Consider the following 23684-nt stretch of genomic DNA (forward strand, 5'->3'; position numbering starts at 1 on the left):
GAAGGTTTTCTATCCTATCTGGCTTCTGATGAGCCACACCTGTTCCTGGTATTTACCTGAGTACAGCTGTGGCCCAACAGAAGCCAGGTAGGATGGAAGACCTACTGGACAGCAGCTCTCCAGACCAGAGTTAGAGTCCCCTTATATCAGGGGTGGCCAATCTTATCCGCAAGGAGCAGGTGGGTATGCCGGTTTTTTAGAGGACTAATTGGCTGAAGAGTCCTCACACCTGGGTTTGAACAGCTGACCTACAGGTTATCCCAAAAACCTGCATACACACTGGCCCTTTGTGGGTAAGCTTACCCACCCCTGCCTTATATAGTAAACTGTCCTCATGTACTGTAAGAAATAGCTGTCAGACTAATTAGATGACAGATGCATTTTTATCAATGGTACTCCTGCAGCTAGTGAAGTGTGTTGGATATTGACTCGATATTGATAGTACATAAGATGCAAGCAGTTGGGTCGGTCTGCACCTCCAAGAGCAGAGAGAAGCCGGCCATGTGCGCCGTGGGTCAGCATCGACACCCCCGTGCTCCGTGACCCGGTCTCCGCATGCTGAATGTGGATCAGAGTGGACCATGCAGCCTTTGAGTGAGATCTAGCTCTGATCCCCTTGAACAGCGTCACAAGATGCCCTCTGGGAACAGAATGAGCATGACATCAAGGTCACGCACTCCTAACGCATCCAAAGTGAAATAAAACTTCCCTACAGCCTCATTGGCAATATTTCCTGGAATTATTATTAAATATTGCGCTAAGGTCTTTAACAATGGCGTCGCTGTAATGGATCAAAATGAAATCAAAATCAGTATGGCAAAAGTGCACTCCTTCCGATGTTTAATGATGAAACCTCACCCTGCAGCTGCTTCACCTTGGGTCTTATTTTTCATCAGTGAAACTCAATTTCACGTTGGTTATGCAGTATAAGATGTGACAAATATCAGTATTAATTTGCCTTGTATCTTGCAATAACCCAGAGTTGAATGAACACAATTTCATTTAAACCTTTAGTCCTTCAGCTTAATCATCGTTCTTAGAGGACTGACCTGTAATTTCTGAAAAACGTTTAATTTATTTTGAAAATGCAGCTCAATCATTGCATTCCCTTGTAAATAGTCTATGAATGCTCAAATTCATTATCCGTCCAGACCCTGCCATTATGAGACATACAAATCTAAAATTTATAAGCATCAACTTGTCAAATAAGCCCAAACATAATGGTGAGGACACTGCAGGTAACACTGTATGAGCCACTGCACACTGTGTGAGCCACTGCACACTGTGTGAGCTACTGCATGTAGCATAGAACATCAGAGCCTGTTCCAGTGTGAAGCCCATGACCCTGAAATTCCACAGTTATTATGGACTTTAACACAATGGACGGCACAGTCACATTTTTAATTAAAAGAATCAATATTGTCCCTTGTTGCATAATTTATTGAACATTATTTCTAAGGCAATGGCATATTTTCAAATGCAGAATCGATTCTTTTACTACTCCAAAGCATACTCAGCTATATTTGTGATGTGTTCCTAGAATCGCTATATTTCAATTTGAATAAGCTGCAAGTGTAAAACTGCGGAACGCTTTCAAGGCAGACTGTGACCCCTAAACGCACACGTAAAATTGAGCATGATTCTCTGAAAATCGGGATGGAGCTTGAGTTACACACAGCGGCGCTTCTAACAGTTTTGGTATTCACAATGCAGAACGTCTCTTTTTCTCTATTGGCCCTGTTCTGCAGGTTACTGTTAATAGAGCTGAACACACTGAGGAAAACAAACATTAAAATCGGGTTAGGGAACCATTGCAACCCCAGGATTATTTTATAGATTGTTAATACAGAAATATGACTAAACAAAAAGATTAATAAAATAAAATTGAAATGCAGTCACAACACAAATACCGTAGGGCTTGCCACAAGCAGATTTACCCATTTAATTTTACAGCTGACTGAAATATGGTATAATTAGTGTAAACAACTTATAAGCGAATCTTCTATTTCAGCAACTTTATACTCTGCCAGCCTGTTACACACACCCGCACAATGAGCACAGCTACGGGCTCTGCTCGTAACGCAGCCTGACAGCGCTGAATGATTTTGTTGGGCAGATGAAAGACATTTTTTTAGAAAAGTCAGCAAGCAGAAGATGTGCAACAGTGGTGGAAAGAACCGTGCTTCAGTTTTCCTTAGAGACAGACTCAAAATGTACGTTAAACCTCCTTTCTTTCCATCCGTCCCACCCACCGTCTTTCTCCCACTTCTCCCACTCCAGATCATAAGGGGGCTAAACCTTAATAGTCTGTAAAAAGCCTGATTAATTGATCAATTATAGCTAACAAAATGGACAGAATGACATCTGAAAACCCCTCAGTTTCATTCCAGAAGGTAAATTACAGTACAAATCAATGAAGGCAGCCGTGGAAACAGCAAGCAAAGATTTCCACAGCTGAGGAGGCAAGTAAATGTGAGCTGGCATCAGCCTGGGTTATGGATGCTTCAGTATATACTGTATATTTGTGTAGAGAGAGAGAGCGAGAGAGCGAGAGAGAGAGAGAGAGAGAGAGAGAGAGACATTTGCATCTTAAGGTTAAATAAAAATATGTTTCCATTACATGAGTTTGCCCATACTGATGTTGGAGAATATTTGACACACAACAGTGATGAAACAGGTGATGCTGAGAAGAAATCAATAAATTATAGGTTTTACATACTTTACATCTCAACTTCAGCTCAGCCTTCAGTAAACGAATCTACCACCCTGTTGATACACACACACACACACACGCACACACACACACACACGCACACACACACACACACGCACACAGACACACACACGCACACACACACACACACAAGCACAGAGAGCAAAGGCATTATCTGAGCCCCCACTGAGCCGCCATGCCGCCCACAGTCAGCCCGTCTTTGGAGGGATTTGCTTCTTCACAGCTCTTCTTACTTCCCAGCACAGAATTTCAGCAGGATTGTGGTCTGGATTTTGTCTTAATTCCAAAATCCCGAATCTTTTCTCTTTCAGCTGTTTAATCACAGATTTTCTGCTCTGTCTTTGGATCAGTGTCCTGCTGCATGTTGCGCTTTTGGCTTAGATGGTCTCACGTTTTCCTGCAGGGACTCAACACCCATTCATGCTTAAGTCAAAGATTATTATTATTATTATATTTCCTTTCCTCCATCTAGAAGACACTGTATACCCATTATGTCTTCTCCGTGCTGCTAAGACATGCACTGATATTCTTTCTGAAGAAAATGAGTTTTTGATCACTAATCATGAGCAAATGCTTTGGAGAACAGGGTTCTAATAATCTGACCTGAGACAGTACATTTGAATCCAAAATTTATGATGGACTGGCATCCTATCTAGGCAGTCCCCTGATTTACTCCCTGTGTTTCCTAGGATAGGCTCCAGGCTCACCATCGCCCCCTGCTGGATGAGCGGGATGGAAAGCTGAATGGATGGATGGACATAGCAAAGTGTGTGTGTGCGTGTGTGTGTTTGTGTGCGTGTGTGTGTGTGTGTGTGTGTATTAAAAGGACCAAATGTCCCCCACAATGTGACAAAAACCTGTTATTATGACATCTGTGAATGCAATCAAAAAAGTAAAAATGTGAAAAGTCTTGTGTTTTGTTTGGTTACTGTTACGTCCGTGTGTGTGTGTCCAGTCCATCTTTCCATCAGATCCCATTCCATCAAGCTGCTGATTCCGGTTCCACATTTTCCGTCTCGCTACACAAACCGTGCCAAAACTGGATCTACTGGTTATCATCGCCTCGGTCCCGTTTCCCGCCTCTACAGCCCCGGATTATAAAAGACGCCTGCACATCCCATCTCCCTTAACCTTATGGTTAAGGTTAGGGCTGGGTAGGGGTTAAGGTCATCATGTTGGGATTAGAGTTTTCATCATAGAAATTAGTGAAAAGTCTCCTCAAAGACATAATTACAAACCTGTGTGTACGTGTGTGTGTGTGTCTGTGTGCATGTGTGTACATGTGCCTGTCTCTGTGTGTCTGTGCGCGTAGTCCTTATGTGTGTGTATCTATGTGTGTATATGTGTACCTATGCATTTCTCTGTGTGTGTGTGTAGAGTTTGCATATTCTCCCTAAATCACACTGGGTTCTTCTGGGCACAGTCCAAAGACATGCACTTAGGCTAATTGATGTCTTTAAATTTAATTATTTGGATAAATTTTTAGTTCATGTTTTTATTTATTTATTTTTTGGTACACTGGGCATTTTTCGGTCCATGGAGACATGGGCAGTGGAAATGCTTTAATGAAGGGCACGAGGATGCAAGCACTCTGATCTGATTCTACCTGTGACCACTTTCTGGCAAAAAGATACGGTCTATTTCTATGGCAACACACTATCATCTTAGCTGCTGGGCAACTGCCATGCTCGCAGAAGGTGACACATGAGGAATAAGTGCGTGTCCACACACGCACACACACACACACGCACACACACACACACAGAGGTTTGTGGGGACTCTTTATTTCTATATGGAAAACTCTCAAAACTTTAACCCCTACCCAGACCTAAATTTGACCATAAGTAACCAAACAAAATATTAGACTTTTAGCATTTTTAGTTCTCTGATTGCATTCACAGATGCAAGATGGTCTCCGCAATGTCATAAAAGCAGGTTTTTGTCACATTGTGGGGGACATTTGGTCCTTTTAATACACACACACACACACAATGGTGAAAAATGATCTTGACAATGTTGAAATACGTTTTTTTTTCACATTCACAATGTAATCTAAACATAATCCATACAGACGCACACACACACGGATGCACGCACACACACCAAAACCATCTGTTTCTGCATTATTACTACAAAAAAGTTGCAAATTTGACTCAGAGAACACTCAGCACTAAATCCACAAAATGCAGCTTTTCTGGTTGAGTTTTACCCATTGTTTTTCACCAAAAGCATCCGAGCATCCAAGAAATGATTAATCTCTTCTACCCTTTAACTGCATTAATGTTTCACCTGAGAGAATAGTTCTCAGCTTTCATTCTGTCAACTGCACTCACCACTCACTTTGTTCTGTGATGAATCCATGTCTCTCATATATTTGGGTTTTGTTTTGACAAAATGCTCATTTGCTGTGGTGAATCGTAGCCCAACACAACACAAATTGTAATGAGCTACTGGCCTCTTTAGCAGCTCCTTGGGGGGGGGGGGGGGTAAGGGGAGGGGGACAAGCCTGTGCCCAGGTAACTTATGGGGCATCACCAAGAATGTAGTGATGAGCAATCACTAAATAATTACCTGCAAATAATTTGATTTGATACAAACCTTTGTTAATAAAATCCAAAATTATATCGCCGCTATAAACAGATGGTTATATTTCAGCTTCTGACTGAGCAATCAGACAAATGGACACGACTTCATGCCTCGTCTCTCATGATGCAGCTCCCACCCTGCATCATCGCAAGCGGGGATCATGGATGTGATGCTGGACAGCTTAGCCTGATGTTTTCATTAAGCATCCTGCGTTTTGGTGTTTGAGTTTTGAGCACACAAACCCAGTGAGGCTCAACCAACCTATGTGGGTTGCATGGCTTGAAATGTAATGACGTTGCATGTTCGAGTTGAGTAACCTGGGTTCAAGGTATCGAAGTTGGAATCGGGGCAGGGCTGCCCGAAAATGAATAGTTCTCATCGCTCTTCTATTCTTCTAATATGTTATCAAACATCTGCCTGGAGCGGCTGAAGGGTGATTCGACATGACAAGCGGCAGCCCTTTCGCCGGGCTTCCATGATAACTGGGTCAGAAACAGCAGTGCGTTACGAAAGCGAGGCTCCCTTGAGGTCCGACGGCTTTCAGAAAACTCAGTTTGTATGTTTAATGTAGGCGCTAAATGTTTCTGAAAGACTTATTTAACAGCCAATTGCAATATCTGCTTTAATAAATATTTACATTCATCAAATCACCTCACTGCATATTTTCTAACCAAACATTTTGGAGATACTAGAAAGATAAGAACTAATATTAAGCAGTAAAATGATATATATTTTATTTAATATGCAGACGCACACACATATTCTGCATTATGTTTGTGACTGAGAGGTAAAATCACAGCTGTAGTCCCAACTTGACTGTAGAAGTTTGTGTTGTTTGTAGATGACCTGTCCAATAAGCTCCCTCACAGTTCACTGGCCCAGGTCACAGGGAACAGCTTCATCATGCGTTTGGAGATGTGAGCACAGTCAGAAAGCTCAGAATCCGCCTCGAGGAGTATTATTCAGACAGGGCCTCGTCCATCAAATTGGGAGCGAACCGGGGCACAAGGGCCCTCCCTGCAAGGCTGGGACCCCGATGGGCTTTGAACATTTATGCTCCTAGGAGGAAGGACTGAAGGCAAAAACACGCAGACTAAACAAGAGAAGATATGACCAGGAAACAAAACAACCAGGAAAAAGGACGTGTTGATACGGATCTAACTGGCCACTCCACCAATCACTTAAACATTGATTAAAATAATTCAAAAGTTCATTTGAAAAGTTCAGTAACATAATTAAGTAGCGAAATAAAAGTGGAAGCCTCAATAGAATATGAAAATTGATTCTAGAAAAATTAGCACATCTCTTTTCTGTTGGCATGCCTACGCTGACTCCCCCCCCATCCCCCACACCCTAACCCCCCCCCCCCCCCCGCTTACAACATCGTGGCAAAAGAGATGGATACATGCAAAAATACGGTGTTAAGTGGAGCTTGAACCATATTATTGAGAGAAACTATTTGCAGATATTATTTTTGTAGATGAAAGGGTGTAAAAAGCCGAGATTTTGTACTAAAGGGGGAAATCAAATGTGAATGGATCCTTTCACACATTGTTAATATTTTAGTCAGGACATCAAGGCATAATTTTATCACGTAGATGAAGCAGAAGCTCAGATTGGGGCCTCCGAGAAGCAAAAAGCGCCGCTGAGCAACGAGCTGGACACTGCGGCCCTCACCGGGAAAGAGGGCAGCGTTTCCTCCCAGAAAATGGCACAATTAGCTCCCAAGACACAGCCTGTAAACAGAGACGCAGCCCAGACAGTCTGGGCGATGACCTGCCGGACTCAGAATGCTAACGCTAATGCCCAGCTTCGAAACATCACACAGCAAGCGCGCTCGGACGGCCTGCAGGGCCAGCGTGGCTCGGAACATGCAGAAAGACCCTGATTTACAAGACGGGGCATCTGCCTTTCACGGCGTGGGCCTGGTTTTTAATCGCCATGACAACTGAGAAGCTGGGGCCCGCCACGCACATCCCAAGTCTACCTGTACACACCAACAGCGCTTCCAGCGGCAATTAATTAGTGTTTACATTTAATCATTGTGCACATACCACTTGATTTAAATTCATTGTGTTTGCACCCAGTAAATCATGCATTTACTTATTAAGCTTATGCATTTGAACAGTTCTTACTCATGTGTTAGTGAGGTAATAAAGCTAAATTAAATAGAGGCTAAGTTCACAATAACATCTATTATTTATTGGCCGTTTTATATATTCACATTGACAGTAGGCAACCGAGTCAAACTATATTGACCTTCAGTGTTTTATAGATTGTGTCTGTGTAAATCAGGACAAAAAGGCACATTTTCTTTTAAAGAGGTCTGAGGTGGCAGTTTGTTGTATGGTCTTTGTCACCAAAGTCCCTTATTCGAGTAGCACAGCTGTGACGCCAGCAATCAGTTTTGTAACTGCTGAGCGTGAGCCTGAGCGATTCATTCTCTGGTCCTCCATGGAGATGATGGGCACCATTTAACCAGAGCTGATAGAATTCAGTCAATGCCTCTGATGTGGAAGAAAAAGGCTTTTGTGCAACATGGCGCCAAATGAAAAGCAAAACATGTGACTGACCAAGACTCAGATGCTGAGTCACCGATCAAAGTGACGCAGAGCCTGTTTGCCATGACGTGATGTTTTAGCTACTAAGATGGCAGCGTAACAGTTAAAGGCTGGTGCTTTGTGCCGGAACAGGAGAAAGCAGTTGAGTCTAAGGGCTAAGTAATGGACCTGAATTACTTCTGTAAAAATGCTAGACCCCATGAAATATACTGGCTTGGAAGGACAAACTAACATTGAGACAAACTCCTCACGAGTGTTTAATGAATACAAACCTCTCCATGGAAACTGGAAACATGGAAAAATACAACTGACCCCAAATTTATCATAATTAGCGACATAAAAGAGGACCTCAGGCTACTCAAAAATCAAAAATTTTATCACTTTATCCTCAACGCACTGCACATATTAAACTGCATTGCAGGGACGCCCCCTGGGTCCCGCATTGTGCAATGGGGTTTCCCGGGGCAGAAGAAAGGGGGAATCCTGAAAGACATTCTGGGAGGCCCTCTGCTAATTGGGCAGGAAGTGACAGAGCATTTTGTCCCTTTAAGGCTCCCATTTAATGACTAACCCTATCAATGCAAATGCTGGAGTTGCCCATGTGTACATTGCCCACCCCAGTGTCCACTGGTTCCATCAGCACCATGGTTTGTCAAATCCTAATGCTTATACACTGCGCTATCAAAATCACAGATATTACACGTTAATTATGTAAGTCGCTCTGGCTAAGGGCGTCTGCCAAATGCTGTAAATGTAAATGTAAATGTAAATTGGTAAAATTCTTGACAGATTTGCCATTTAACCTCATGGAAAATTTTCAAATTTCTACTGAAGCTAAATAAGATTTAATTACATTTAAATTGGATTTTTTTTCCAACAAGACATAACATTTTTATAGCAGGAATTCATGCATGTAAACGCAAACTTGTTTGTGTGTGTGTGAAGGGGGAGGGGAAGGGTGGCTTTTTTAGGCTGGTGAGACCAATGTGGTTTTATTCATATTGATTAGTGCCACCTGCTACTAGTTCTGGACAATATGTTTGCATTTGTAGGTGCTGTTATCATATTCCTCCAGTTTAAGGCTCGTCCAAAGTCCAGTAATCTCCCCAGTGTCATTATTCCTCTGTATTGTTCATGGTTTGCCATGAACCCCTCCCCTTTATCTCCTGTTTTTTGAATTTCAGATTACGCCTTGGTAGTATTACGCCTTGGTAGTATTACACCTTGGTAGTATTATGCCATGGTAGTATTACGCCTTGGTAGTGTTATGCCTTGGTAGTATAACGACTTGGTAATATTAAGCCTTAGTAGTACTGTATTATGCCATGGTAGTATAACACCTTGGTAGTATTATGCCTTGGTAGTATTACGCCATGGTAGTATAACACCTTGGTAGTATTACATCTTGGTAGTATTACGCCTTGGTAGTATTATGCCTTGGTAGTATTATGCCTTGGTAGTATTATGCCTTGGTAGTGCTCATACCTCGCCCAGAATAATGCCCGTGCTACAAACAAAACAGTACCTTGCAGCTTCAGTTTTGTAGTTCAGTTTGCCTCCCCATAGGACACATTGTCATTGTGTATTAGCGGCAGATGGGGGTTAACAAGCGGCTCTGCTGAAGGTTCACGCCACGGCTGCAAGCCGGACTCGTAGTTCACGGATTGCGACCCGGGGCTCCCGTCGGCGGTATAAATTGCCATCGACCGGTTTCAGCTACCAGATGTGACTCTTTACATGTTCTGCTTTGGATCTGTCCAACCACTGCTCACCCTGAAGTAACAATAAAAGCTTCGTAAACAGAAAGTTTTCATCTTAAAACTTGTGTGTGAGCATAATAAAACTTGTGCCTCTCCTAGCAAGAGGAGCTCAGGGCAAAATGCTGTAACCAGGAACTAAAAAGTTCCTAAGAGCAGCTTAAACTGGAATCTCCTTCAGCTACCTCCTGCCTCAGAGTACAGAGGGTCCTCAGCAGTATAGAAATACCTCACTAGAGGGAAGGTGCCCTGTCAGGGCAGGTCTGGGCAATTATTCTCTGTGGGGGGCAAAGCTGAGCTTAACCATCTAATTAGGGGGCAAAAAAAGGTCCAATAACAGACTTGTTCATTTCTACTATATAAATTTATTGTTAAATCAAATAAAGTACTGTTTATTTTCAAAGACTTCAACATAGTTTTTTCTAATTACATTTTTTAAATGTTCAATTTATTTTTTCATGATCACAAGCGTCAGTTAAAAGAGCCAGATTTTCCCCAGGAACTTTCTCAGAGAGGCAATGCTAAATGGAGCTTAAATGATAATTACTGAAGAAAAAAAATTCTTCACATGTTGCTGGAATTACTGATTTATTTATTAGTGAACGGCATCTTTTCTTGCTGATGTTGTGCTCCGTCGAAATTCAGCATCGTTATAAACGCATAACACCGGATTTCCATCTTGGCCTCATCTTCACCCCTAGTAGCTCAGAACTTTAAAAGTCTGGGGAAATGTGGATATGGCAGGATTCCATCAGGATTCTGCTGCATGGAGAACGCTGGAAGGCACAAGGGCATCATAGAAGAATGAATGGAGGTCACAAGCGGCTGACAGCCCTCGGTTGGCAGGCTTATTTTGACATTTTATGCATTCGGAGTGAATAGATTGCAGGCGTTATAATTATGTAAAGGCTGAGGACGCCATGATGGCTCAGTGGTACTGAGGCCTCAGACCTCCAGGGTTCTGGATTTGATTCTTGCCCTGGCTCTTTGTGTGTGGAGCCTATGTGCTCGCATCCTGTTTGTCTGGGTCTCCACTGGGTTCTCTGGTTTCCCTCCAAATATATGTGCTTTAGTGCACTGTTTCTCAATCCAATGTTTGGGGAGCCCCCCCCCCCCCCCCCCCAGACAGGGAGGGAGCAAAACTGTGGACTCTCTGGCATGGAGCCAGGGGGGAGCAAAAATGTGTATCGTCTTGGGGTCCCCGAAGCACTGCTTTAGGGGCATTGGTGTGTCCGGGTTCCGCCTGGTGTGGTGTGCGCCCTGGAATGAGAACACATTCTGTCCTGGGTATGCTCTGCGTTCCCTGGCATAGGCTCCAGGCTTGCTGAGACCCTGCATCAGCAAAGCGGCTCTGGAAGATGGATATCTCCAAAATACAAGCAAAGCACAGAATTCTGGGAAAAAAATACAGCCTGGCACAGCTCACCCACACTCCTGTCCCTGTCAATGAAAGTCAAACTCAAAAGCGTGTACTTAAGCACTCTAAAAACAAAGCAGTCTGTGGCACAGCATGATAAACATGACCCTAAGCGTGTTGTTTTTTGCTGGATTGCAGCACTGTGGTCAGTAAACATTCTTTAAATACCATACTGACAAAGCCGAGCTTTTGTTTCCTTCTAATTTTAAGCAGAGTTCCAGTCTCTTTCCCTGACCTCAGCTGCTTTTTTCACTGGGTGCTTTGCTTGTCGATTTTGTTTTTTTCCCCCCTTGTGTTTCTTGGGTTCCAGGAGCGCCAAGCTGTGCTGGCTGCCACTGCGGAGATGCCCTGGGTGTTCATGGGCTGTTAGGAAGCAGGGAGAGACTCCGATGGGGGTTTCGAACTTGACCTGAAAAGCCGCTGACCTGCTACACCCGTCCTTCCAGAGTACGGAATTAGCCTGAGGAGAGAACTGTAGAATATAGTTGCTTTGTTCTTCAGAGTCCATGACTGGCATTGCAGGCCGAGACTGTAAAACTACTCTTTTTTTAATACTTTTTCTGATTCTGCATCAACGGCCAAACTGCTGCTGCCAAAATCTATACTTTTTGTTTGAAGCTGTAAGAACATGTGCTGGTCACGTTGAATGGATGGGGCATTATTCATACACAGAATGCTAGCAGCTCTGCAATGGTTTGACACACAGATCTGGGCTATTCCCTGCCTTGTGGCCATAGTTTTGTGGATAGGCTCTGAACTCCAGCAACCCTGTATGCAGAAAAGACAACGGAGATGTAGATGAATGCTGCCTCTCTGGGTAGCTCTTGCCATTTTGTTTGTCCGTGGAGTTTGGTTGTCCTCCTATTGCTATGGCAATCCTCTGGGCATTCCATTTTTAGAGGTGGAAAGTTCAGGTCCAGAAAGTACAAATCCAGACCAAGGTTTTGGTTCAACCAACTAGTTGAGTATAAAGAGTCACAGTGACAGAATACTCAACCAGCTGGTTGAAACAAAACCTTGGTCTGGATTTGTACTTTCTGGACCTGAATAGTCCACTTCTGTCCATTTTCCATGCACTGTCCAAAGACACGTGTCCATTATATGTAAGAGCATGTGCTTGTGAACCTAGATGACCTAACAAGGTGTCCTATTCAGCTTGTGACAGGTTGCAGGATCTCCGAAACACTGCTCTGGATCAGCGGTCAGAAGATGGATAGATATCCTTCTGATTAATCGACATTTGGGAGAATTCTGGCCATGTTGCCTGCTTGCTCATGGATGCTAAAAACTGAAATATCTCTTCGTCCCACACGCTACCTGCAGAGATCTCATAGCTCTGAGCACTGTGCCATCACAGGGCACTAAGGAGACACACTGTGCTTTATCTCATTTCGAAGACAAATTAGACTGACTCCTTTTATCTCCTCCTAAACAGTCTTGCCAGAGTGTAATGGGACCAAGTGGCCAAGGACACCTTTAATATTAATAAAAATCGGCGGAACATCCATTTAAAAAAAAAAAAACACAGCATGTTACGTTTATAGATATGCAATAATCACTTTTATTGCGCTTTATAGCACTGGAAATGTATTTAACGCTTTGTAGGAGTTAAGCTTTGAATAGCTTTCTTTATTTAATTTCTTTGCCTTTCCTTTTCCCTGTTTTGTATTACTCTCTCTTAATGATATTATGTAAAGTGGCTTGGGGCGACCCTGTCGTGAAAGGCGCTATATACAACTAATTTGAATTGAATATTATAAATGCAAAGTTTGCTGAAAATTATGCTTTCAAAGGAGGGATGCAGGCTACAGAGAGAGGAAAGAGCCTGACAGTTTATGACACACACTGGGGAGATGCAGTGTGTCAGACTGAATTCAGAGAGTATTTAATTGGGTGGAATATGCGCACTGGGGCAGTGCTTCTCAGGTGCTGATCACGTCTGCCCCGTTAGCCTGTATCTCCTCTGCCGCTGCTGCGTGTCTCCCTGGAATCAGTGAGACAGCAGGACTCCAGCCGCAGAGGGGAAGCACCTCATTGAAAGCCCTTCCCTGTCTTGTCAATGTGCCGGTCATTTCTGGAATTTGCCTCGCCTCTTTCGAAGGCTCAGCATGCTTTGAAAGCAATCTCAGCTGGATTAAGTTTAGCAGGAATTCACCTTCCATCCACAGGCTCACCATATTACCTGCATTTATCTCTCTGTCACTTTAGCTCACACTTCTGTATTCTGAAACTCTATCGTTTTTTTTCAGCCTCTCAAGATAATTACTAAGAAATCACAATTCAAAAGGAACCTTTAAGATGATAACACAATATATGTGTTGTATTTGAAATAGGGTGAAGCTTAGGGAGTGTTTGAGGTCTGAGGATTCTTTGGTGAGAGGCCATATATTGTCAGAACATGTGATCCACGTGTTTTGTGTGATCCGAGATTGAATAAATATACAGTTGTACCCATATTGGTGTACTAACCAAATAGCATATTCACGTATGTTATATCTGAGAATCAAGAAAGCAGTAAAATCATTGATAGGAATGGAGAAGGAGGGGTGAGCTGGTGAGGGAGGGACATAACAGGACCAATGAGGTAATGGGGGGGGGCAAAACATAACCAATGAGCTGGTGGTGGAGAGACATAGGACCAATGAGGTGATGGGGGAGGGGCATAACGGGACCAATGAGATAAGTGGAACTGAAATGAGAGATGAAATATTGGGAAAGCAGGTGGACAAACAATCCAGCACCATGGACAGTTCCATTCAAAACAATAAAGACACTCCTCTACTTACAAACTTTCAGACATACGAACGAAGAGGACTGCAAGTCCAAATTGTGTTCATTGGGTTCCTGTTTCCTGTCTGCAACATATTTTTTTTTTCTGCGCGCCAATTCCAATTAGTATGACTTCTGGCCGCTACTCCCTCCGCGCAGCAGCGTAGCGTGCGTACCCCCAGCATCCTAGTTCTTTGTACTTTCATATACCCTTAAAATGATGTTGAATAACGACTTACAAACATTTTAAGTTAAGAACAGCCATTCGGAACATATCTCATTCGTAAATAGAGGAGCATCTGTACTTCACCCGGAACTGTTGTTTTGAACTGTTAACAGCTATTGCTAACTGCTAATGCAATTTGCTATGAGAACCAAATTCCCAGATCCAGAAAGTATCCGTGTCTGACCAGGCCAACATACCAACATGGATCTCGTTGATTTGCAGGCTGACACTGTTACCCTTTCTAACATGAATAATGCATGAAAGAGGCATTCAGATGGATGTAATGTTATGCAAATGCATGTCTATGGTTTAAATGCACCACAACAACAATATCAAACAGGACAAGTTGAGCTGGTGATATGTGAAGAGAGAGGAATGTCTTAATTTCAAGAATAATGCTGCTGAGAGTTAACAAGATAAAGTATACTTAGTAAGAACATCTTGGAAAGAACATCACTTTGCACTCTTCCATTATGCAGAGAAGAACAAAATGTGAAATTAAATAATTTCCCCTTTATGGGCCCATTAGGGCTTTCAGTATATTTCCCTTCTTTGGTTATCTGTGAACCAAATACTGTTAAAATTTTTAATCCATTCCCTAATCTGTTGCTGAATGTGCCAAGAATGATTGAAACATGACTGAAAAAATGACAAAAGAGTCATATACAAGCAACAGATTAAATTGATTTCAATTTAATTATACTTAATTAATTAATTTGTCTAACTCACAGGTTAATTAGGAGCCTTGACTACAACAAAGCTTGGCTTGCAGAATGGAGCAAGGTTAAGATCCGCAGCCATGGTGAGAGGGTCCTCCTGGGTGTCTCTCAAATGAGGAGCCTAACCTCACCTGCTTCAGTTAACAGCCATCTGCATCGTCATTGTGTTAGATAAGCATGCTGAACAAACAGTAGCACCAGCCATTCACATAGCTGAAGCTGGATCTGTGCCACACTCTGTACACAAATACCAAGCCTGTCACGACGTTCCTGACCTGATTGAGGCCTTGGACTCTCTATTGAGAGTGTATTTTTTAGAAATCCCCCTGTTCATTTAGCCACAATAATCAGAAGAATAATAATGCATTTGAGATAATAGTATTCAATTCAATTCAATTTAGATAATAGTAATGAAAATATAGATATATACTTTCTCCATCATAATAATGGATATACTCCACCATGAATAGCTGGAGGTTAAAGGGGGGCGGTCATATCTTCTACATCAGTGTTCCCCAATCCGGTCCTCAGGGACTCCAAACTGTCCACGTTTTTGCTCCCTCCCAACTGGGAGCTCGGAGGGAGCAAAAACATGGTCGTTCACAGAGGACTGGATTGAAAAACACTGTTCTACATACAACTGATCAACATAGTTGTTTCTTGAGCAGTTACTTAATTAATTTATTTATTTTTTATAACCAATGAAAGTGAATTATGCAAAAAGTCACTGGACTGGTCGGTGAGTATGACATACATCCATTCGCCAGCCAATGAAATTAGCTGCTCAGTCAATATACGATGCAGCTACCAAAACATGGGCAGCCTAAATCCATCAATTATTGAAGACCAGATTGTTGAAGGCCAGCAGCTGACAGAACACAGAACTTCTGCGTAAAATGTATCCTGCCAGGATGCTTTGGCACCTTGATTATCTGGAGAAAAATTAACCGAGACTATTTATAGGCATACAGAATTCAACAAAATTATCCATTTCCTTATTAAATGATTTTCTTTAATACGCTGTGAGAAGACCGAGTTTAGATTCCACTGGCCTTATAAATAAATCATACACTTTTATTACATTTCATTTTTTGCACCCCAGACAGGAAATGTTAAGACCTGGTGTTTATTCCCTAAGGGAGAGGACCGAGTGGATCTCTCCCCTGGGTAAAAATGAGAAAAATACCATTCTGGTTACATGTCGGAAATATATGGAATAACAGTGTAGAAAATCAATATTACTGTATATGTAATGCCCAAATACAGCTCATTCTAAAGACCCATGAAATGTTCTTTTGCTTTGCCAAAAGGGTCCTATTCTCGCAAAAGTGCACTGAAAGAAACAGCTGAAAACCTTTAGCAGCAGGGATGCTTCCTACATGGAAAAGGAGTTTGTCAGTATAGTTTCTGGGAATCAGACACGTCTGATATTGCCACACAGATGTGAACATAAAGAGAGCACTGAAACACTGCCGTTGCTCCCAGACATAGCTTCCTGGTAAGCAGGTCCCTCTGGAACATCTCAGTATATCTCAGAGTGAGCTAAAGTAGGGCTGTAGGGGTTCCTGAAAGTGTGCAAAGAGTTTAACGCGAGTAGAAAGTGTTCAGACGACGATGTCATGTTGGCACAGTTTTTTGATGTTTCTGTATTAGGAAAAAAAACAGCCGTGATCCCTCAGTAGATATCGAGAAAGGCCTGAATGCTGTCATTTCCAATGACTCATGGAAGAAAATTCTGCAAAGAAAAGCAACATAATCAATATCCCATTAAAAGTCATTGGTCGTACAAACAAACACTAGAAAATCATTAGTTTACAGATACAAGGGTCATTACAGCGTTGAACAATATCTTTGGTCACAGCTGACCTGAATGAGGGCTAATGATCCATCTGATGGCTAAATGAACTTTTTCTTTCAGTTATTGATAGCTGAACTTTTTTTTTATCTAAAGGGACATCCCTCAGAGGACTGTGACAGGATGATGGATGGAATCATGTGCTTCGGTGAGCCACAGATCCAAGATGTCTGGAACATGCGCTCCTGGTAGGATGCCCTTGGTAAACAGGTCTGTGAGGAGAGGCCAGGAAAAGTAGAATGTAACAAAGAGGTTACTGTGATATTCATCTGTGAGAGGTTCGGATAATTTTCAGTGTTGTACAGGACCCATCCCTAATGCTTGAAGACGTGAGCTTGCCAGGGAAAGCCTGATGGCCAAACCACCCACATAATCCAAAAATGACCATGTAGAGCCATCTTGTGGGGCTACCTCCCACAAAGCAGAAGGTGGGGGTCTAGTTGAGTGCCATTTGGGCAACAAGAATGAGTGGGAAAACCCCAGGGAAGACCCAGGATGCACTGCAGGGTTTGTATCTGCCAGTTGGCTTGGTAGGTCTGGGCTGATTCGCCAGGCTTGCTGTCAGCCCTCACCAGGAAAAGGGGTTGAAAGATGGAAGACTGAATGTATGGAGGGAATTAAAAGGGCAGAATGAAAAAAACCTCAATGGACATAACTGATCCTAAACCCCAGACTGCTGAGGCGCCAGGAGACATCACGGTAAGCTCTCCGCATCCACATCCCGCAGATTAACAGACGCTGACGCGCAGTGCCGCGCGCCGGCCCGCCAGCCGAGGACGTGAGAAAAGGTAAACGTTCTCCATGAATGTCAGCCCAGCTCAGGAGTGAAAAGGTTGACAATATCCCAAAGCCATTTTGAAGTTTTTATGAAGCATGTTTAATGGATCATAAACTCGTCTGAGCAAAGAAAAAGGGTCAATGCAGCTTCCATAGCAACTACTCTCATCCCCTTAGCTCATTAGAGACACTTTAACGGCCAAAGCTGTCCATCCCTGTAACCATATAATCTGTTTGTTATATTCATTCTATGTCATATTGCAATGGAGTCTCTTACAAAGTGTTGCACCTTTCAGCCTGGTTATATTTTATTATTTTCATTTACGCTGAGAAGCAGGGGATTGCGATTTGAAGTTTTTTTTTTTTGAGGAGATCTGTCTGGTTTTGTGATTGCTAACTGCATAATCAGGCCATTGACCTTTGTCCTCAAAGGCCAAGAACATATTACCTTGTTTATTGCCTAATTAAGTCAAAGGTTTCCTAAAATATGTTGACACAAAGAGACTAAGAAACCAGGCAGAGAGTCCCGGCATTAAGAACATACACTAGCGAGCCTCGGAAGTAACTGAAAAAGAGAGCTAGTAAATAAATGTCATGTACCCCGAGGCCCGGCTCAGCCAGCAGAACAGGGTGTGCTTGGCCCTCCCAATCATGAGCTTAGTACCTCCCCAGGCTACACAAATCCCAACAAATCATGCAATGTTTTTTTTATATTATAGTATCTAGGAAGGAAGCAAGCAAGCCAAAATTTATTTAAGAATGACTTGAACTCAAACCCTTCAGGCGCTCCAGAGAATCCTGTGTTGTACCCAATATTTTAGAGCTTGAGATAGGCCCATGGACCATTCTCTCTCAAGTGAGCATCTCTGTTGTACACGGATTATTACTGAATATTAACCACCTCGACCATATCTACAGCAGAATCTGATGTCACATTCGAATGCCGTCAAATTCTGCTACCACTTTTTCTTACCCGATAGGATGTGTTTGTAGAAGCAGTTTGGGTTTAATACTTGAGATACAACAGGAGGGCCATTCCTGCAATTCTTTTTTGAGGTTAGCTATTGTTATTGAACGTTTATCTTCTCCTTCAAAGAGCACCTGGGAAGTGAGGATGAGCACAAACAGATGAGGATACAGAACAACACAATAGTCAGCATGTGCCGAGATCCTGCACATCCACCACCCATGCTGGTAATGAAGAGAAAATCCTCTTGGAGCAGGAAGTCCCACTGCGTATACACTGTGTTTCCAGCTGACCTCCCATGAGTCATTGAAAGGTCAAGAAATGAACTGTAGAGGGAATGGTCTGGAAAGTACTATATATGTTAAATGATACTGCAACTGTAATCATTATATATGATGTATTATTACCATTGCAATACTATTAACAACAAACGTATTTGGACAGCAATATATCATTGATGCATTAACTTATTAAACATGCTGTAATTTAATTTTTGCAATTGCAATTGTTACTTGCAATGAAAATTATTACTGATGCAATGACTCAAAATGGTTTCCAAACTGTTTTCTGAAACAGAGTGCTCATGTTTCAAGTGACAGTCTGTGCAGAGTTTCTCCATTAAACTCAGCCTGCTTATGAAACTACCATCGACGTGCTACCATATTATTAACAACTTTACAGCGTTGCGAGACTCATTCGCAGCGCTATCATCTCACTGAGGCCCGTTACGCTTGGCCTGGTGCCCGTGTTACATCATTCAAAATTATTGGTCTTATGAGAATATGGATTTTCGGAAAGTTGACAAGTTAAAGCTGAACCACACAAAACCATGTCTGTGGGCTCTTATACATGATGAGTAGCTCATACTGGTCAGGGTCACTTGGACCCCATCCCAGGCAGCATAGAGCACACCCCAGCAGGGGTTCACCCGGGATGGGATGCCTGGCGGCAGCAAGGTACCCACGCATCATGGGCAAAGTCAAAACATTCCTGTGTCTGACTGCCTGTCTATGGAGTACGGGATTACATCCACATGGCATAGAACACACAACCTTCATCCAAAAAAGGCAGAGATGGGATTTGAACCAAAACCCTTCAGGTGCAAACCATAGGGCAAAAGGCATGGATACATGCTGGATGGGATGTCAGCCCGCCAAAGAGGACACGCAATAACACACTATTTGCAATTTACTGTAGTAATGCCATATTGCCTAAATACATGTCTTTGCACTGAAAACTCCACAAACCACACATAGGGGGGTGAGGGCTTTGAGCCATAGAACTTATTACAAGCTTTTTAATTCATGCTACAAGAAGTAAGCAAGCTTGTCAACTGAGTAATTTTACTTAACATTACTAATCAATATATATATGCACATCATCTCACAACATCTATTGCTATCACCATTTGGTGTTTTCCTTTCATGTCCTGTGTTGTCATCGCCCCTCCTGGTCCTTGTTAGCCTGTTGTATTTAAGTTCCTGATCCCGTTCTGTTCCTTCTGGAGTCATTGATGTTTGTGGCTGATGTTGAATGTTCCGTTATTTGTAGCCTACCTGCCTGCCTGCCCCTACTTACTTACTTACCTGCCCCTTGTTTCCCTGCCCCATTTGTAGTTAGTCTTTGTTTATCCCTTTTTTGCTTTTGATCCCTCGTGGTCCATTTGTTTTTGTAGTGTTCCTAGTGTTTTCAGTTTGTTAATAAACCCCTGTTTCTCTGCAAGAGTCGTGGGCCATTCACATTCCCTTCCTGCCTGCACCATGCCTCGTCCTAGCACCCGGACCACCGAGTCTGCGACAATTACTATCAGCACAGATCTGAAAAGGGGAGGCCGTTCGTGAAGAGTTCTGAATCTGCAAGGCCTCATTATACATTTGGCCAGTTACCATCCTGTCAGGCCCCTGCAGTGATTAGATTGTGCCACGGTGAGGATTCTTAATCTAAATCCAAATCAACAACATGGTGGAATAAGGCAGAAAATCCATTTCCAAGGTCTATCAATCTTAAATATGGCCAACAACAGGATATTTTATCGGGGGCTGATTGGACTACGCGGCGTCCACTCGGATTCGGATCAGGGAGTCCATTCCTCCCAATCACCCCCCTCCAGGCCACACTGTCATTGCCCACATGAGCGTTGAAGTCCCCCAGCAAAACGATGGAAGTCCAAGATGGCCGGGTACTCTGAACCGTCATTCGGTGCATAAGCGCAAATGACAGTCAGAGACCTATCCCCGACCCGAAGGCGCAGGGAAACAACCCTCTCGTTCACCTGGGTAAACTCCGTTGTTAATGCACCGAGCTGTGGGGCCATCAGTAGCCCCACCCCAGCCCGGCGTCACTCACTTGCCGTAACTCCAGAAGAAAAGAGCATCCAGCCCCTCTCCAGGAGATTGGTTCCAGAACCCATGCTATGCGTTGAGGTGAGCCCGACTATATCTAGCCAGTATCTCTCAACCTTACGCACAAGCTCAGGCCCCTTCCCCACCAGAGAGGTGACATTCCATGGCTGCCACCTGATCCACAATGCACCGAACATCTGACATTCCCCTTGCGGGTGGTGGGCCCACCTGGGGACAGTCCCGCGTACCTCTTTTGGGCAGGCCTGGCTCCAGGGTGGAACAATGTAGTTTTTGTCCTGGCCGTGGAACACTGGACCAGCTTTATACCCTTGCGAGAGTACTCGAGGGGGCCTGGGAGTTTGCCTATCCAGTCTACATGTGTTTTGTGGACTTGGAAAAGGCTTATGACTGGGTTCCTCGAGGTGCTCTGTGGGTGGAGTATGTGGTTCGGGGTCCACTATTGTGGGTGATTCAGTCCTTGAACGGAGCAGAAGCTTGGTCCACATTGCCAGTAATGAGTCAGACGTGTTCCCAGTGTGGGATGGGCTCCGCCAGGGCCGCCCTTTGTCATCGGTCCTGTCTATAATATTTATGGACAGGATTTCTAGGTGCAGTCAGGATGTTGAGGGTGTCCAGCTTGGTGGCCTCAGGATTGCCTTGCTGCCTTTTACGGACGATGTCGTCTTGTTGGCTTCATCTGCTGGGGACCGCCAACGTACTCTGGGGCAGTTCACAGCCGAGTGCAAAGTGGCGGGGATGAGGATTAGCACCTCCAAGTCTGAGACCATGGTTCTCAGCCGGAAACGGATGAATTGCCCTCTTCAGGTCAGGGAGGAGGTACTGCCTCAAGTGGAGGAGTTCAAGTATCTCTGGGTCTCGTTCACGAGTGAGGGTAGGCGAGATCGAGAGCTGGACAGACGAAGCGGTGCGGCTTCTGCAGTTTTGCAGGCGCTTAACCGGTTCGTCGTGGCTAAGAAAGAACTGAGCTGGTCATGAGCTATGGGAAATGACCGAAAGAAAGAGATTGTGAATACAGGCAGCCGAAATGAGGTTTCTCCGCAGGGTGTCTGGACTCTCCGTTGGAATGGAATGGAATGACCCTTTATTGCTGTTGCAATACCATGTCACTAGTCACAAGTACCAGCGAAAAACTGGCCATCAACCCGACCATACATGTACAAACATTACATTATAGGGGGTAGGCAGGTCAAGAAGACGGGGGATATAGGAAGAACAGAGAAAACAGAATTACATGAGGAGAGAAGAGGCGAATAAAAAAACAGCCCCCAGACTGTACTCCAGTAGGGAGTATAATGTAAGAACAGAAAAAAACACCTCAGCAACATAAGCACATAGTCACTACACCTTACAACACAAAAAGTCGTGACTGGCAACAGGGGAGGGAATGGGGAAGTGGAGGTGGTCCAGCATAGACAAACAGCCATCCAGTCCTGCAGCCAGAGGTGCTGGTCACAGACCCGCCTGTTCACGCTGGGGGTTGGGGGAGAGGGATGCAAGAGAGTCTCACTGCCTTCCGTTCCTCACTGTTCTTCCGGGGGAGTTGTTAAATTCAGCAGCGGCCTTGTCCGAGGCCAATGCTGATTAGGGGGGAGCCAAAAGCAGATAGAATAAGGTTGTTTGGGTTTTCGGGTGAGAAGCTGTAATTTCGCAGCTCCTCTAATGTCCACGCTGGTCTCCGCCATCCAATCCTTTGCAGAGCTGTGAGCTTCTCCGTGATGTTATCAAATCTGCGATCAATAGTCACCGTGATGTTATCCAATTTGCGATCTATAGTCACAGTCTGAGTGCCAACAGTTCTGCCATCCCGGCCAGCCTAGTGGGGCTTTGAGCGGCTGTCACCGTTTTCTTCAATTTTTGATAAACCAGGGCAATGCCTAATCCAATAGGCATAAGACCTGTAATCATGGTTCTGAATAGGTAGATATCTTCGATGTCCTCCACGGAAAGAGCTGCCAGACACACGACCCTCCACTTCTCCTGTCGGTCCATCGTGTAGCCAGCTGCGTACGTTCCTGCAGGACAGTCAGGTTCCCCCGAACCTGTGCTTCTCTTCGAGAAGATGGTATCAATTGCGTTGAGAGACCAGTTGATCAAATCCATGATTTTCTTAGTTTTGAAGAGCAGGGCTGAGAGAGTCTCTCAAGTATAAGACAGTAGACTAGACGAGACGAGACGAGAGAAGTAAAGCAGGGAAGATAAGGGGAGGGAGAGGGAGAGAAGTGTGTCCTCCTCCGCTGAGAGCCAAGAGAGTAATAAGGTGAGAAGTTCGGATATCCGGGAGAGTCTCAGAGTAGAACCGCTGCTTCTCCACACCGAAAGGAGCCAGTTGAGGTGGTTTGGACATCTGGTGCGGATGCCTCCTGGGCGGCTACCCGGAGAGGTTTTCCGTGCATGTCCTACAGGGAGGAGGCCCCGGGGCAGACCCAGGACTCGCTGGAGGGATTATATCTCTTATATCTCTCTATAGCATCCCCCCCGAGGAGCTGGTAGAGGTACCTGGGGAGAGGGAGGTCTGGGTATCTCTCCTGAAGCTGTTACCCCCGCGACCCGAACCCCGGACAAGCGGAAGCTAATGGATGGATGGATGGATGGATGGCGTGCACTGTTAGGCGATCTTCTGAAGCCGAACAGCACAGCAGCGGCCTCGCCTGAACCGTCCATCTTAACGCTGGCTGAGGAAGTTATTTACATCAACGTGATCATTCAGGACATACTTTCCCAAAAGCAGTCACACATACAGGGAAAAGTTTCCCTCTCAGAATCCAACTACGTGGCACTGTGTGTGTTTACTGAAGCGCGTATAGTTGTGCTGAATCATGATTGGCTTTCGTGAAGAGCGGTCTGTGCTCATCGTTCCCAGAGTGTATTTCTGGAACAGGCATATCTTCTCTCACCAACCCACCCATGAGTGCACACTTAAAATGAAGAGAAAACTGCAGTCATACTTAAATTG

The sequence above is a fragment of the Paramormyrops kingsleyae genome, chromosome 12 (assembly GCF_048594095.1).
Source record: "Paramormyrops kingsleyae isolate MSU_618 chromosome 12, PKINGS_0.4, whole genome shotgun sequence".
In the NCBI taxonomy this organism is placed as follows: Eukaryota; Metazoa; Chordata; class Actinopteri; order Osteoglossiformes; family Mormyridae; genus Paramormyrops; species Paramormyrops kingsleyae.